The sequence below is a fragment of the Theropithecus gelada genome, chromosome 7b, assembly GCF_003255815.1.
Source record: "Theropithecus gelada isolate Dixy chromosome 7b, Tgel_1.0, whole genome shotgun sequence".
In the NCBI taxonomy this organism is placed as follows: domain Eukaryota; kingdom Metazoa; phylum Chordata; class Mammalia; order Primates; family Cercopithecidae; genus Theropithecus; species Theropithecus gelada.
In genome coordinates, this window is record NC_037675.1 from 6,953,013 (window position 1) to 6,971,113 (window position 18,101).

At 48.5% G+C, this 18,101-nt stretch overlaps 1 protein-coding gene across 12 annotated transcripts in view; it reads left to right on the top strand.

Annotated features, from left to right (window-relative positions):
- NTRK3 (neurotrophic receptor tyrosine kinase 3) overlaps positions 1-18,101 on the top strand; it is a 385,221-nt gene that overhangs the window by 29,917 nt on the left and 337,203 nt on the right. The window contains exon 1 of one of the 12 annotated variants that reach the window (XM_025392726.1): positions 17,304-17,456. The exons of the other annotated variants lie outside the window; for them this stretch is intronic. The gene's annotated coding sequence lies outside the window, so the exon portion shown is untranslated. Of the gene's footprint in view, positions 1-17,303; positions 17,457-18,101 lie in introns of those variants that run through there. 12 annotated transcript variants of the gene reach the window in all.

Consider the following 18,101-nt stretch of genomic DNA (forward strand, 5'->3'; position numbering starts at 1 on the left):
CACGTGCCAGGATAATTTATGTAGCTGCCTCCCTAACGAGACAGGGACACTTCAAGGTCAGCAGCAGGCTGTGCCTTATCAACCTTGCCTTCCCAGAGTCTCAGCACTCCTGGTAGATACCTGGGCAGTGCGTTCCTGCTGTAGAAGCAGTGTCACAGGCCAGATAACAGCACGGGTAAGAATAATGATGACAGTCATGATAGATCCTGATGACTGAAGTCTTAATAGATTGCAGGCCCTGCTGGGGACTTAACAGAGATGATCTCAGGGGTAACAACAACGCTTATCTGAAATTCAAATTAATACTGTCGTTAGCTTCATTAACGACATGAAGGACCCCTCCACTGGGAGGTGAAGGAGAGAGTATTTAGACCCATCTTGTTCAGGCTGCAGAATGCAGACTGTGTGGGACTCGTCTGCACGTGCTGGGCATGTTCTTCTCATGTTGGGAAATAGGGTCTCACGACTTGCTCTCCAGGCCTCAGACTGTGCAGGCCAACTGTTTAGCTCGTCCTAGTCCCTGCCTTCAGATCTAGGTTCTGAGCTCTGGTGCCTGGTACAGGGCTGGCCCCTCACCTTGCAGGGAGCATCCTGATCTGAACTTGGGGCCTCATCTTCCTCAGCTCCATGCTCACACAGGGGCCTCTGACACTGTATCATCCTTAGGACGAGAGGCCCAGGCCTGTGGTCTTACATTATCTGCACCAGCTCTGAGATGCAGAATCTGAGATCACACCAGATCAGATAGTAGGTCTCCAGCCCCGGGCCTTCCTAGTTATGTGGGTGCTGCCTGGAGTGTTGCCTGGAGGCCAGCTCTGTGTCCTGTTAACTCTGTAACTCTCAATGGTCAACAGAATGAATGCCATCTCACTGCCCCCATCTTGCTCCTAATTCCACCTCCCATGCCTGGTTGTCCCTTGTCACTTTGTTCTTCTGCCTTTGGAGCACTGACTCAGTTTCTAGCCTGTACCCTGGGCTGAACTTTCTAAGTCTTCTGCTCCTACCTTGTGAATAACAATCATGGCCAGCCAGCATTGTGCCAAGGGCTTTTAATATGCAGCAGCCCACTGAATCCTCCTGTGGCCCAAGGAGGTAGACGGTATTATTATGCCCATTATGTATATAAAGAAACAGAGGAAGAACCCGAAAGGGTGAGTACTTTGCCCAGGACCATGGAGTGGTGAAGTGGTGGCGTTGCGTCGGACAGGACTGTCCTACATCCGTCAATGCTGCCTCCTTACCTAGAGCTGCCTCAGGCCTGCTTCTGGCCCCTGGGCATACCCGGGCCCTGCTCCGCAGTTTCTGGCCCTTGCAAAACTCCCCCTAGGCCCACCCTTGCTGCCCACGGCCTTTGCCTTCTTGTCCCTGGCGCAGTCTTCGCCTGCCAGCTGCTCCTTCTGCCTCTGAGCGTGTGGGCAGAGAGGGGCTCTGGGGAGGAAGGGAGCAATGAGGCAGCAGGGGGCACAGCTGTGACCAGCGGCCAGCCCCCTCCTGCAGCACTCACGACTGGCGACACAGGCCACTGCATCCTCCTGGGTGACCTAGTGTGACGCTTTGCCCTGGCCAGCTGGTCAAGGACGTTCTGCTCGGCTGATTTGGAAACGGTCACTGTCCGCCCTGGGGGCCGTGTGCTGGGGGTGTTCCAGCTGGAGCGGCTGACATCTGTCTTCTGCCCAATCCCACCCACCTCCTGAGCCCGCAGCTCTGGCTGGAGGGAGCAGGGAGGCAAGCGCCTTCTCACCCCTGCCGCCCACCCTCCTGCCAGCCCCATCGCCCCACCTCCTTCCTCTCCCTCCTCTCCCTACTGCTTGGTTTGAGCTTGGAGGGCTCTCAGCCCAGTGTGAGGCAGTCCAGAACCCCAAAAGGATCCTGTGGGTTCCTCAGGGACCCCTTGGTCTCACTTTGCTGCTGCCTGACTGTGGGATGTTCAGTGAGTCATTGAGCCTCCCTGGGCCTCGGGTTCCTAATCTGCTGTTAATAATGGCACTGGCCTCCTAGGGTGATTGTGAGAATTCCAAGTACCTAGCACAATGCCTGGCACCCAACACCCCACAAGTGGGCACTGTGGTCACAGAATACGGCTGTGGCCTCCAGGAAGCAGTCAATCACCTCAAAGTGCCAGGAGAGTGACAGTTTTGTGTACTTCCACCTCACAACTGGCAACCTAAACCTCTTGGGCAAGTCTTTGAGCGCCATGTGCCTCAGTTTCCCCACCTATTGAATGGAAGTCACAGGCTACTTCATGAGATGAATGTTGTGTGTTCTATGTGAAATGTTCTGGAAATGTGCTCCATAAACTGAAATGGATGATTAAAATGAGGGATGCTATAACTTTTAAAAATATGATTGTTGTGTTACTGAAAGGCAGCTTCAGGGTTAGGAACATAAAGTGTGGATCCTGCCTGAATTTGAACACTATTGTCAGCCGTGTGACCTTGTCAGCCGTGTGACCTTGGCTAAGTCACTGAACCTGTGTCTTGGTTTCCTGTTCTGTAAAATGGGAATAATAACAGTACCTGCTGCATAGCCTTGTTGTGAGGTTTGAGTGTGGGTGATGTGCCAGATTCAGAACTAAGCTGGCATGAGAGGAATATGTAGGTGCATGCATGTGTTATAGCTGGGCACTGGGATCTGTTCCTATGCCCGTGTCACAGAGAATCTCTGAGTTCTGACCCACGTGCATTCCAGTTGGTTGGCAAGCAGCCCCTCTGTACCGCCTCACCCAACATGGGCTGCAAAGTTTGCTTCCTGGCTCAAGCTTTGAGGCATGACAGGCATGACAGGCCTCTGTGGCCAAGAGATTCCAGTTGCATTTAAGGTGTACAAGAAGCCCTCATTCTGGCAGTTGTCTCTGCAGTGCCCCATAAGCTGTATTGATAAATTAATCTTATATTGTTGGCACCAAACAATCCTGTAATTTTTCTATTGTGCAGCCTAATCGGTCTCAACAGCTGTGTCATTAGTTTATGTTTGTTGTATCTAGTCAGGCCCTTGTGAGCTATTCAACAAGCCCCCTTCCACCTCCCCATTCACCCATCACTACAGGACTGGCCTTAGTGCTCTTTTCCCTGGCCTGGACTCTCTGTTAAGGGGTGGCAAACTCTTTGTTTTATTTTATTTCATTTTTATTATTTAATTTTTAACAAATTTTTGTCTTTGTTTTGTTTTTAAAAAAATAGAGATAAGGTTCCACCATGTTGCCCAGGCTGGTCTCAAATTCCCGGGCTCAAGGGATCCACCCGCCTCAGCCTCCCAAGTGTTGGGATTACAGGCGTGAGCCACCACATCTGACAGTAAACTCTTTGTTGAAAAAGTGAGCATTGCGTCAGGATCAGGTTACCTGGTTCTGCCCCTGGTATTTACTAGCTATTTACTTTGGTAACATGGTTAAAATTGCTGTTATTTTTCCCATCTTTATTGATTTTTTTTCTTATGAATTTGTAATGACATCAGAAAATACCTAACGTGAAATATTAAGTGAAGAAAAACTAGGATTCAAGTTGTCCATCCATCATCATCTCATCCTCTAAGAATGAAGATGGGAGGAAATGCTCCCAGGCTGAAGATGGTTACCTCTGGGAGCCGTAATTGCTAGTAACTTTAATTTTCTTTATATGTTTTCAGTTTTTCCAGACTTTCCACAATACGTCTGTATTACTTTATAACCAGGAAAAGAGTAATTGAAATTAATCAGCATAAAGTCCACCAGCAATAGTTTCTTCCGTTGTAAAATGAAAGCATTGGACTAGATTCCCAACCCTGGCTGTGTTCCAGAATCCCCAGGAGAGTTTGTTAAAAATGCAGAGAACTGAGCCCCATTCCAGGAATTCTGAGTCTGTACTCTGGGGTTGGGCCCAGGAATCAGCATTTTTGAGACGTATCCCCTGGAGGTTCAGGGGCATCTAGGATTTAGATCTCTGGGTGGGTTGATCTCTTGGGACCTTTCTGCCATGATTACTTCCTATGGATGTGTCCTATTTCGAGTGGCTTGACTGTGGGGTGGGAATGGGGAGTCCTGTGGCCAGCATTCCTCTGGCTTTAGGGACAGATCTTTTGGATATTCCTGCTCTCACTGGGAAGAAGCTGGCTGCAGGCGTTTGTGGCCATGTGCAGGAAATGGCTGGCTTGAAAGCTGTGTGGGCTCCTGTGACTGCCCAGAAAGGGGCCTTTCTCTCACGAACATTTCCCAAGAACTGTCCAGGATTGGATCTCTTCTCATCTCTGACCCATTTCATTCTCACCAACTCACACAGTGGACCTTGCTCTCACTATTTTTCAGATCCGAGGCTTCCAAATTTAAGTGACTTGCTGGCATCACACAGCTACTGAGTGGCAGAGCCTGGATTTGCACTCCCATCTGTACCTGCAAGCCCATGCCCATGTTGTTTTCTCTCCAGCAGGTCCCATTGGGGGCTGACCCACAGGTCTCTGTCTTGGTGGCCTTTGAGGTTTCGGTCATTCTTCCGAGTAGGAGAGGCTAGGATTTTCCTGTGGGCCATCACCCCCTCCTTGCCTACAGTAGGACCCCTGCCATGGGACTCCCCAATCCCAAGAAATGCATGAACGGTTGAAGCTTGGAGAGATTTTTCAGGGTTCCTACAAGTGGCTCAAAGCCGTGGTGGTCATTGTCATCTCTGCTGCTGGCATTCTTTTTCATTTCTTTATTTCATTTATTTTATTTTATCTTGTTATATTTTAGTCTGCTGATTATGTCTTCTTTTAAACCCAAGCTTATTAAATTGTAGTCTGATTTACTTGGGGATTTTCTCTGGGCATTTGAAGCTCTTCTCTTTTGGCAGTTGATAGCTGCGTTTTTGGCTGGGCTAGAAGAAGCAAGAGAGGAGGGGTGAGAGCATTTCTGGGTTTGGATGCAAGTTCCCCAGTGAGAGCTGTGTGACCTTGGGCAAGCCATTTCGCAGACCTTTGTTTCACCATGTGTGCAGTGGGGATAATGCTGCCCATGTCAGAGGGGTGCAGAGAGCGTGGGCTGAGATGATGTAATGCACTCAGTGTAGGGCCTGGCACTCAGAAGTGCTCAGTGTGTGTTAGGCACCACCATCAAGATTCTTCTAGTCTCAATTTTGACCTCCACCACCCCTGGAAGCCCGGACAAGTCACCCACTTCAGGAGCTTCAGTTCCCACCAGAATGTACTGTGTTGGAAATGGAAGTGCTGGTTCACAGCTGGGCTAGTTGAGGTTTCGGTTTAGTCAACTTCATCCAGGGAGAATGACTGTTTCTTCCAGAATGCAGCTCAGTGTGAGGGAAGCAGGATTGGTTCTGTCTCCGAAGGTTTTGCTTGGTTCCATTGCTAATGGGCATTGAGGGCAGGAAGCCAGCCTTCTGCCCCAAGGGTCCAGCCCTGCACAGCGAGGGGCTCTGGGATGCCCCGTCTGTTGTGGCATTCCAGCTGCTGGCTGGGACTTCTCCTCTTGGCCCCCGTCTGTGGGTTTCAGGGGGCTGTCAGTTTCCTAGCAGACAGCCCAGTTGTACCCAAACAGCCACACAGCTGGCTGCAGAGGATTAAACTTAATTTGCTGTGGGTCAAAGGGATTTCAGGCCTCTCCTGTCCTTTTTCATTGATTATTGTGCTTTGCTATTGAAGGGGGAAGTTGGACTCTGCTAATGGGCTTCTCTCTCTGCCCAGGCGGGTGCCATCCTGCACACGTAGGTGTGCCTCAGGCCCTCCACAGCCTTTCCTTCATGCGTGAAGATTGTTGTTTACATATTTCCCACCAGTTGGTGGCCAAGAGGTCGTCTCCTGTCATCGTTGCTAGGGCTGTTGCTATAGCATCTGTCATCCAGGCTGTGTTGTGAGAGACCAGGTGGGTGATGCCATGCCCTCTTCAGTACAGACGGTCCTTGGCACTGGGATGGAGGAAGGCCTTGAAGGGGATACAGGCTGGGTTTACAAACAGGTGGATTTGGATGAGAATAGAGAATTCTTAGGGCAAGGGATCCCTGAGCACTCTGAAGCTCCACCTCTCACAGGGGTTAATATGGCATCAGAGCCTCCTGTGACAGGAGCAGATGCAGATGCAGGTGCTGATGCTGGTGGTGATGTCATTGAGCTTTTGGGCAGCTCAGGAAATGGTGCAGGGCACAGAAGCAGCACAGTCACCTGTGCCTAGGGATAATGCCTCCCAAGGTTCCCAGGCCCTACAGTCAGACTTTGAGCCCAAGAGTGGCGCGTCGGGCTCCAGCTGACAGCATGGTGGTTAAAACTCAGAATCATCACATCCCATGATTGAGAATTGAGTGCCTTCTGTGCACCAGCCCTTAGCAAGCATTGTCTCGAATTCCCAGAACAGGGCTAGTTGATGAGCATTATTATCTCATTTTACAAGGAGGAAATGTAAGCTCAGAGAGATCCAGTAAGCTGTGCTGGGTCACAGTAAGCTGTGCTGGGTCACAGAACTGGTAAGTGGCAGAGGCAAGGCTAAAATCCCAGGCTGCCTGGCTCTATAGCCTGGGTCTTCACCAGCAACCCTGGCTGCATGGAGAAGTCCTATTTATTTCTCTTTGGGAGGTTTTCTATGGAGGCTGCATAGAAATGTCCATCAGAGGCCTCAACATAGTGCTCTTGTTTATAGCAAAGGCAGATGCTCCCATTTCACAGACGGGAGAGTCTGTGACTTGCCCAGGGACGTAGTCAGGCTAGACTAGAAATGGTTTCTTGAAGCACACTTGCATTCAACTCGGGGAAACAGAGGTGTTCTGGGCCCCCCATAGTGGGTCTTTAGGGAGAGCTGAGATTCCTGTTGTCCAGGTGTTCTTCCAAGAAAGGGACCCCCAGAGGCGGCCTGGAGAATGGGGACAAGAGCCTTTAAAAATTATGCTAAAAAGCACATAATAAAATTTACCATTCTCACCATTTTTAAGTGTACAGCTCAGCAATGTTAAGCACATCCACATTGTTGTGTAACTGGTCTCCCAAACTCTTTTCATCTGGCAAAACTGAAACTCTATGCCCATTAAACCACAACTCCTCATTCCCCCATTGCCCCTCCCCTGGCAACCACCACTTTCTGTCTCTAGAAATCTGGCTATTCTAGGTACCTCATATAAGCGAAATTGGACAGCGTTTGTATTTTTGTGACTGGCTTGTTTCATTTAGTATCATGTCCTCAAGGTTCATCTCTACCGTAGAGTTTGTCAGAATTTTCTTCCTTTCTAAGGCTGGATAATAGTCCATGGTGTGTATTTACCACATTTTGTTATCCGTTCATCTGCAATGGATAGACAGGTTTCTTTAACCCTCTGATTATTGTGAACAGGGCTGCTGCGAGCATGGGTATACAGTCATCTTTTTGAGACCTTTAATCTTTTGGGGCACTTACCCAGAAGTAGAGTTATATATGGTAATTGTTTGTTGAACTGGGGAACTGCCACACTGTTTCCCACAGTTTTTCCACCATTTTACATTACCACCAGCAGTCTAATGTCTGCACATCCTCACCGACTCTTGTTATTTTTTGTTTTCTGTAAGTGTCCACCCTACTGGTTATGAGGTGTTATCTCATGGTTTTGATTTGCATGTCCATAATGATTGGTGATGTTAAGTATCTCTTCATGTGCTTATCAGCCACAAGAGTCATTTTTTTTGAAGCGCTGTTAACTGCAAACTTCAAACCACTGAGTTCACCTCAATCCCTGGTACTTTGGGGTCACCACCAAATATGGTTCTTATCCTGATGGGATTTGCAGATTAAGACAAGTGGGGCCTGAGGCTATTCCACAGTCAACTACAGCAAGGAAGGGTGAGATCAGTTCCTCAAGAGAGGGGTGGATAATAGGTTCGGGAGCTCTTGCCATGGGAGGGGGACATGCATTTGTGATGACACTGGGCTCCCCTAAGAGGGGTGATAACGATTCCCCAGGCAGTCACCATCACCATCTTGACCCACTACAGGGGAATTGCCTCATGGAGGCCTGTTCTAGGAAGGATGGCTGGGTGTCAGGAGGCAGTTCCAGCTGCTGCGCTTGGATCCAAAGACAGCTCTCCCACTGGCCATACCTGTGTGCCGTGCTCTTTGCCAAGAGAGATGGTCTCACTGCTAATTTGGGGTCATGCAGAACTGCCTCTCTGCCATGACCAGCACGTGGCTGGGCTGGTCAGCCCTGGGGAGAACTATCTGAGTACATTTTATTCTGTAGCTAAGTTTCCTTTCTTCTCAAGCTCTAGGCCCACAGGGGTGAGCTCTTTCTGAGCCAGGACAAGTACCTAGGGCTGCTGTGTGATTTTCCAATACCCAGCCCCAGGATGGCCAGGATGCTGAGCCTCTGGGGCAAGATATTCCATCTGATTTCGGGAGACAGTTCTAATGCAGATCAAATTTGATACCTTAGCGGCTGTCCCTCAATGATCAATTGCTCCTGTCCTCCCTGCCCTGGTGAGGTACAACATAACAACTCACTCTCATCCCTTATTTAATCCTGGCTTAAATTGGAGCACTATTAAGTGGGGGCACTATGATCCCCTAGCCGTGACCTTGGACCAGGCACTGTGCTGGGTGCTTTATGAACATCTTTTTGTTCAAGTCTTATAACAACCTAATGAGGGTGAGAATTGCTTTCTCCAATTATAATGGGACAGTGTAGGATAGGGTTTAAAAGCAGGGACCCTCTCAAATCAAGCTGCCTGGGTTCAAATCTCAGAACTGTTATTTTCCAGGGGGAACCTGGGGAGCCTAGATCCAGGGAAAGAATAGCACAGAGTTCTAAATCTTTGCATTCATGTTTACATTTTTCAATTCATATTCTTTGCATATGACACTTCCTGTGGTTCCATATTTTATAAGTATATATAGATGTTACCCTGCTACTGCTTTTGCCCAGTGTCAGTTCTCCCCTCAAGAGAATGGACTTGCAATTCTCTCACCAGAGGTGATCAATTTTGCATTTAATTTGCAGTTTGCCCCTCTTTATTATGCATTTGTGTTGCTAGCATTAGACACTCCATTTCCAGATCTCTCATTCTAGAATTCTTTGGGCCTCTTTCCCCAGCTTTCCTCCTGGCCTCAGCCTGACTCCGCTGAGCTGCCTGTTGATGCTCTTGATTTTGCTCTCAGTGGCTCCCTCCTGGCATCACAAGACACAGCATCTAGCACGGAACATTTCAGGGGAGCCATGGGGAGTGCTGCGTCAATGGAGGTGTAATGCCGGAATGAATATCTGCACACAGAGTGAATATCTGCACAAGGGAGAGAGTGATGAGGACCGGGTGGGGCTGTGGGGGGCTGTGTTTGCCCTGGAGCCGAGCATGCTGCTCGTGTCCATCCCTGGTGACAGCTGCTTTTCTTCTCCAACCCCCATACGTGATGCTCTGTTTGAACTGGGATTTGTCAAGGAAGCCGTGAACAAACTGGGTTGTTTTTCCTCTGATGAATTGCCATTGCCAAATTTCAGAGTTACTTCCTGTGCCTAAATGCTAGATGGCAAACACACAGTGCTTATGATGTGCTAGACACACAAGGTCGGAGGTGAGGGAACGCAGATACCTTTCTCTGACCAAGAAGGGCCATGGGCCTATGGGTGATTTGAGCAAATTACTGAATCTTCCTGGGGCTGTCAGATTCCTTATGTGGGAATAAACCGGGTATAGGAGTGGGGAGCAGGGGGAGGCCCAGAAAGTCATGAGTTCCCCATCACTTTGCTGAGCACCTGTCAGCTGCCGGCCACTGCTCTAGGCACTGGGGCATGAAGATGAGCCCTACTGGCTCTGCACTTCAGGGGCTCACATCCTAGTGGAGGGGCAGGTGTGTGCCCAGCCAGTTATGGGACAAAAATGGCAAATTCAGACAAAGTCGGCCTCATAGGGGAAAGTGTTCCAGAGAGGTTGCATCCTGCTTGGGAAATAGGAAGAGTGTTCCCTTGGGGGCACATTTTTTTGTTCTTATTCTCTCTGTTTTTTTTTGTTTGTTTGTTTTTTGTTTTTGTTTGTTTGTTTGTTTTTTCTGCTTTATTTTTTCCTGGCTTAAATGGTCCTAGCCCTAGTGACCTCCTCTTCAAGAAGCAGTATGGTCCGGTGGCTGTTCTGGGTTCAACAGTGTTCGCCTAAAGTTCATGTCTGCTCTGCAGCTCAGAATGTGGCTGTGTTGGAAATAGGGTCTTTGCAGATATAATTCCTTAAGATGAGGTTATCAAGAGGGGCCCTACACCCAATGACTGGTGTTCTTGTAAGAATTCGACATGTGGACCCAGCCACATGCAGAGGGAAGAAGGCCTTGTGAAGATGGAGTAGACTGGAGTGGTGCAGTTAGGAGCCAAGGAATGTTAAGGATTGATAGTAACCCCTGGAAACTAGGAAGAGGCAAGAGAGGATTCTCTCCTACAGCCATTCAAGGGAGCATGGCCCTGCTGACACCTTGATTTCTGATTTCCAGCCTCCAGGACTGTGAGTCAATAAATTTCTTTTGTTTTAAGCCACACAGTTTGTGATACTTTGTTATGGGGGCCCTGGGAAACTATACAGTGGCTAAGCGCATACATCCTGTCTTATGGCCTCATTTCTTTTTTCTTTTTTTCTTTTTTGAGACAGAGTCTCATTCTGTCTCCCAGGTTGGAGTGCAGAGGCATAATCGTGGCTTGCTGCAACCTCCACCTCCCAGGTTCAAGCAATTATACTGCCTCAGCCTCCTGAGTAGCTGGGACTACAGGCATATGTCACCACGCCTAGCTAATTTTGTATTGAGATGGGGTTTTGCCACATTGGTCAGGCTGGTCTCGAACTCCTGACCTCAGGTGGTCCACCCCCCTCAGCCTCCCAAAGTGCTGGGATTACAGGCATGAGCCACTGCACTCGGCCGCCTCATTTCAAATCTTACTTAAGCTGTGTGACCTTAGGTAAGTGAATTGACTCCTCATGCCTTGGTTTCTTCTCTGTAAAATGGTGATAGTATTAGCATTTACCTCACAGGACTGTGTGAGGGCCACAATAAGTTAATGAAGGCAGAGCACATAAAATAGTACCCAGCACACAGCAAGCACTGCATGTTTGCAGTTGTTATTTGAAGTCCATCTACACTCCCACTTCTGAACCACAGAGCTCTCCTAGCACCCCTGAGTGAGGCCGAGCTGCCTTGTCTGTCTGTCTGTCTGTCTGGGTTTTAGTCTCCACTGTTCCTAGACAGGGGCTGTGGGCACACCCTCACAGCATCTCAAGTGGACATGTGTGGGTAGCTTGTCCCCCTGTTCCTCTTTCATTGTCCTTGTCCCGCCTTTATTTTATTTGGGTTGCGAGGATAGAAGGTGGGAGAACCCAGACACCTTTAAAAGTAGACAGTTTCCTCCAGTAGAGGAGAGCTGTGAACCTAACAGCAGGGGGACTTTGAGCAAGTTACTCAATCCTGGTGGGCCTGTTTCCTCATGTGTGAAACGAGAATGATGGCTCTCCCCAACATCAGAGGGCTGCCTAAGGATGACAGGAAGTGAGACCACGACTCCAGGGAGCAGCTGTCAAAAAATGTTCCATGCGAGAAAATCCACACCAGAAAGACATTTGTGCTAGTCTCTGTCAGGCATAGAAAGAAGCGCATTTTACTACGGCATAAACCTCAGACAGACAGAGCCATTCCGCATGGGCTGTTGGCATCAGGTGCCCAGGTGATGAGACCCCACCACCCTGCAGTGTCTCAGCGTGGGCATTGGTGCAGTGACCTGCTTTCCTGGGGCTGTTTCTGACTCAGTATAGGGTGAGGATGGAGTTGGACTCCACTCAGTGCAGGGGCCCTGATGTTTCCCCTTCAGGCACGGATCTTCTTTGGATGTCTGATGGATTTTTGCTCTGCCAGTGGCAGGCACAGAGTGGAACATACTGCTGGCCATGGGGGCTGGGATGTGTGTGTGTGATGCAGCAGCCAAAACAGCTTCCATGAAGCATCTCCCAGGCTGGAGAGGTAGGAGGAGCTGGGAGAAAGGAGGGTCAGAGGTCTCCCAAGTGCAGGTCTCAGTTACAGTATTTTCAGGTAGAAACGAGACCCATCAACAGAGAAGTGTCTTGTGAACATCCACATCTAAATGGCAGCTTTACCATTTACACACCTTGCCTCATATCTAAGCTAAAGGCTATCACTTTGACCACCAACATAAAATGTCTGCACTATGGGTACATGTTAAAGAATTCAGAGACATGCTGAAGAAATGAACTGTTAGAGACTTTTAATGGATGCTTCCACCATTATTCCTTTGGGATTCTTCACATTTGATTCATGTAATAAATTGGGTATTTAGAAAGCAATGTATCTGGGCTATATTTGCTTTATTCTACAAAATTGAGTTTATTGAATTACAGTTTAAATGTGTTCATGAGCCATATAGAGTTGATTAGACAAGAAAAAACAAAACCACTCGTTTGAAGAACATTTCTGTTTCTTGTAGAAGTATAAAAGTGGGCAATTCTTCTGGGTATATACCCAAAAGAATTGAAAGTAGGTATTTCAACAAAAACATAAACATGAACGGCTGTAGTGGCACTATTTAAAATAGCCAAAAGGTGGAAACACTCCAAAATGTCCATCATCTGATGAATGAATAAACATGTGGTCTATCTCTATAATGGCCTATTATTCAGCCATAAAAAAGAGTGACATTTTGATACATGCTACAACATGGATGAACCTAACCTCAAAAACGTGTTAAGTGAAATAAGCCAGATACAAATACACGTGCATATTTTATGATTCCATTTATATGAAATGTCCAGAATTGGTAAATCCATAGTTGCCGGGGACTAGGGAAAGGGAAGAAAGGGGAGTGACTGCTTAATGATGTAGGATTTCTTTTTGGGGGTGATGACAATGCTGCACTAAATAGAAGGGATGTTTGCATGACATTGTGAATGTATTAAATGCCACTAAATTACACATGTTAAGATGGCTAATTTTATGTTATGTAAATTTTCCCTCAATTAAAACAATAGTGCATTAGTTTTTTTAATGAGTGGAGTACATAAATGCTTCTTGAATGAAAATGGTGTGCTGGGGCTCTCAGTGGAACATCTCACTGCTCTGGGTCTCAGGTGGGGTGTCTCCCTCTCTGCCCACTGCTCTGTTTGTCTCTCCCAAAGCTGCCTTCCATCCAAGGTGGCGGCTGTCCCAGGAGCCCACTCTTTGATGGAAGTTGAGGCAGAAGTTGTGTTCTTTGGTTAGCTTTTTAGGACGAGCTTTCATGATCCATTTACAAATAAATCAGAACTCAGTGATACTAGCTGTATGAGAGAAGGCTTCTGCTTTCTCTAAAGACTCTGTAAACTTAGAGGAATTTATAAATAAAACCAGGGGCAAGTTGCTCCAGGTGTTAGCTCTCTCCTGCCTTGGGGAGGACCCAGCAGCATCATCTTCAGAGGCACCACCCGGGAGAGTTGTTACTGCATCTGAGCTTTCCCTCTGGCCAGTGTGTTCAGTTCCAAACCATCGTGATGCAAAGGCAAGAAAGCAATTGAGGAATTGTAGAGTAACAACTGCTTGAGATACAGGACATTCTGTAGCATTCCTTTATTTCTTTCAAAACCTGAGGCTAAGATTTTTTGGGGTTTCATTTTAAGAATTTCTTCCATCTTCAGACTTTTGCGAGGAAGATAGATCAGGTCATTGCTCTCTGTTTTGGAATTGGGCTGCTCTTTGAATTGCTTCTCTCCTGGTGCTCCCAGGAGACCAGCACAGTTAGAGGGGTCTGAGGCTGCCTCCCCTTGAGAGGCTCTCCCTATTCAAGAGAAACATCTCTTCCAGGGGTGGGCTCCCTTCAATCCCTCTTTCTTAGCTTTTTCTTGGGGCAGTGCTTCATAAACACTTGTACATCTTTGCATACAGAGAAATTGATAATATTTATTTGTGTAACACCATGAGGACACATAGAAGAGGGTATTTACAGCTGGATGCGACCTGCCAGGTGGCCTCTCCAGATCCCCAGATCCAATGCAGGACTGCATTGGCTGGCAAGATAGAGTTTTGAAGGTAGGGGAGGGGATGCGGGCTATGTTTAGCCTACTTTTGCTAGAAGCCCAGAATGAGTCTGTCATTTACCTGTCAGTGCCAAGATCCATTCCCTGCCCTTGAAGTCCTGAGCCCTGGAAACTACATCTCCCAGGACCCCTTGCCAAACTGGCTAGGGGCTGGGTTTGGCCAGTGGGAGAAACTGTTTGAGTCTGTGGTCAGGAACAGAGAGGGCAAGCTCCCTGCCTCACTCTCTGGGTAGTGGTCTTTGCATCTTTAGCAATGGCTGTGTTTCTTAGTATTCGCAGCTTCTTCTGGGCAGTCCCTGCTGTTCCTGGCTCCTGCCAGACGGCTCTGACCCTGGGCTTCACAGCACCACTTCCTCCTTTTATCCCTTCGGCCTGGGGTCTTCCTGCTATTGCTCATCTCTGGGTTGCCTTGTGGCTCCCTGTTTGGCTTTTCAGCAACTCCAAGATGTCATCTGTTTCTCCATTAAATTTCCTCTCTCAAGTATAGGATGTGAATTCTGTTTTCCTGACTGGTCTCTGATTGATAGGGCATCCTGGCCACTCCCATGTGGTCTTCCAGACAGCACCAGCTGATAAGAGAACACACATTGGATTAACCTCGTTCTTTGTGCATACACCTTCCTTATCAACCCATGGTAGCAGTAGGCAGCTGCCTAGAATTTAGGACACCGGCTGCTGGCCAAACATCATCTCCCCATGACCAATAATGGGGAAGAACAGAGGTTTGGGGCAGCTGCTTCCCTTGTCTGTCTAGAAAACTCCTATGCATCCGTTAAGGCCCATATGTCACTACCTCTTCGTCACTGTCTTCCTTTTCATCTCATTTCCCCCATCTTGGATCAGTTTTTCCTTCATCTGTATTCCCAAACCAGTTTATAGAACTATGCCTAATAGTAGTTTTTCCATTATAATTACACAAAGATTTATTTCCCTTATTAGTCTTCAAGTTCGCCACGGGCAGTACCTGGTCCCACTCAACTCTGTATGTCCAATGCCTCACTCAGGGCACAATGCTCGGCACATTGCAGGCAATGACATCGTTTTATTGAATTCATTGGCCCTCTAACCTGATTGCACACTAGGATCCCCCTAAGGAACCTTTAAAAAATACAAATGTTCAGGCTCTACTGCAGACCAATGAAATCGCAATCTCTGAGGGTGGGCCCTAGGCATTGGCATTTTCGAAAGGTTCCCTAGGTGATTTTGATGTGCTGCCAGCATTGGGAACCATTGGTTTATTTGACTGCTTCAGCTTACCACTTGCTGTTTATTAATGAGTCCTGCCATCAAACCCAGCTCTTCCTGCAGTTTAACTCAATGTAGCATATCACTGTGAGTGCCTACTCTGTGGCCAGGCGTTGTGCAGGCACACTCTTGCTACAAAGTGTGTTCTATGGACTAGCAACCTCAGTCATCCTGGGAGCTTGTTAAAAATGCAGAATCTCAGACCCTGCCTCATTCTGACCTATGGGTCAGAATTTGCATTTTTACAACATGCCCAGGTGGTTTGCATGTGCTTTATAGCCTGAGACACAATGATGTAGCATCATGCAAATGTCAAATTGCTTTCTCACTGTGAATCTCGTTTTCTTTGTGTCCACTCTATTTTGATTCCCTTTAGAGGGGTATCATTTCATATCCCTTTCTCCAGCTAAAACGGAGCATCCAAAGGGGCTGAGACCAAGCAGGAGTCAGATGAGATGAAGGATCCCCTTGAGTGTGGGAGGGATGTGGGAGGGAAGAAATGGACTTTGAGAGATGGAAGCCTTCCTGGGCACACAGAGTGCTGGTGTTTGGGAGACCTTGGGGATGGGCTGTTTGGAAGGGATGTCTCCTGTTTCTGACATTGCCACTTCCTTGGTTATGATCCAGGCGTGCTGGAGGGATGTCGTGGCCATAGTGACTGGAGGACTGCAGCAGATCCCATTGCAGGGAGTCAGGTGGCATCGAAGCAAACCAAGTAACCTTGCCTGCCTCATGCCTTTGGGATCCACGACCATAGGAAGTTTCTGCAGGCTGGCCTCTCAGGATCCACAAGGTTACCTGTTGTTCAACTTAAAATGGAATATGATGACCCGTGTCTAAAGGCAACCAGGAAGGGGCTGAGAATCTTTGCATATCTGATGGCATCTCTGCCATCTCCCGTGAGCTGAGCACACTTGGCCCTGGTCCATCGAGGCTCTGTTTGAGGGTGATGCTGATGATAGCTCCAAGAAGCCAGGAGGGGCCTTGGCTTATCTGGGAAAAAAGCCTTGTCTGGGGACGTGCTTCTTTTGCCTGCAGCAGAGGCCTCTGCCATGTACTGTTGCATGGTTAGTACTAAACCTTTGAGAGGACAAAGAAGAGGCAGGGTATCCTTCTCCAGAGAAGAAAGCTCTTGTCCCCCTAATACACTGCTTTACCACCTGAGTCTCCGTGACTGGATGAGGCCACAGTGATAGCACATAACCACTTCAACAGGACAGCTGTGTGTATTTTATCTTGAACTCTTCAGATAGATTTAACAGAAGCTTTTGGAGGAATTGGGATTGTGTTTGAGACACGACATAGTAAGGGTGTGTTTGGGCTGTGGGCAGGAAGTTGAAGGTGTGGGGGGGAAAGAGTCACATCTCTGGGTAGCTCAGTTGTCCTGACTGCCTCAGCACTGAAGACAGTTCCACCACCTAGCTCTTGGGACAACTATCCCCACACAGTGTCATCCTGTAGGCAGGTGCCTGGGGACTCCCTGGAGGGAGATAATATAATAGTCCCAGCAATCACCTTCTTGTGAAACCAGCCTGTTAGGATCAAGCAACCTGACAAATACCATTGAGTTCCTGGCCCGAGGCCTGGGGATGCAGCCAGGAATAAAGCAGGCCCTGATGGACCCACAATGTCAGGGCAGAGCTAGATGCTAAGCCAGTGACTCTGAATTTCACTACAAGTGCTCTGAAGGAGGAACACAAGGTTCTGGGTAACAGACCGGGGCGCTGACCAAGCCTGGACCTGGGGTTCCCTGAGGAAGCACATTTCCCCTGAGACTTGAAGGAGTTGACCAGGTGCAATGGTGTGTCTGGGGACAGTCTCAGGGAGAAGCACGAGCAGACACTAACAAAAGCCCTGCGTGGGGCCGCTGATGCAGAGACAGATGGCTGTGGCTGCAGGGCGATGGGCGAGGTGGGAGCAGAGAAAGGAGCCGTGAGCCATGAAAGACCCAGCCCCGCCCGCCTGGCCACTGTAAGGAGTGTGGGCTTCTCCTCAGAACCAGAACCCCTTGAGGTTTCTGGAGAGTTTTGATAAGTGTCTTCCAAGGCATCTCTAGCTGCTGTGGGGAATGGATTGGAGAGTGGGGCTGAGCAGATCCCGGAAGATGAGGTCGGCAGCTGTTGCAACTGGACCTCTCTTCATTAAGCTGTCCATTCACAAGGCACCCTCCAAGTCTGCAAGAGGGAGCATGAGGGATTCAGGGGATGCTCTTGTCCCCTATACACAGCTAGGGGCCGGTTTGACTACAGTAGGTAGGTCAGGGTTATGGGAGACTCTGGTCAACCTGTGTGCCCTCCCATCCGCAAAGTCCTTAGGAGCCTTCCCTTGTAGTCAGACCCACCATTTTATTTATTCAAGGCCTGGAGAATGAGGGGGGGCCAAACCGGGGTGAGAGGACTGACCCTGGAGTCACCATTTGGGGGCTTAGGATAGCCCTTTTTCAGAAGAGGGGCTATATGCAGCTTAGTTACCTTTTGGTGCTCAGGAAATAGAGGGCTGTGACTGGCTGGCTTCCTGTATCCCTAGGATGATATACCAGAGCTTGTGTCTGTAGAAGTTTGTAGCCTCCTAGGAAGAGATCTGTGGCAGATCACATAATAAGTGTGATTTCACATGAGCATCACTGTCATGCTGGGCTCTTGGACCTCCGTGGGACCTTGGGGAGATGCTTGCAGGAGAGTCCTCAAAGGCCTGGCTGGCAAGATGGGAGGGTCTGAGAGCTGAGGCACACATAGGCCAGTGTGGGCGGTGGACACATGCTGGCTTGCCGTTGCCCCATGCTCTCTTGAACCAGAGAAGTCTGTCATCCCTTCTGTTTCTCACCGCACACGGACACTAAGGCATCAAGGCTCCAGCTGAAATGCATCTTTTTTTTTTTTTTTTTTTTTTTTTTTTTT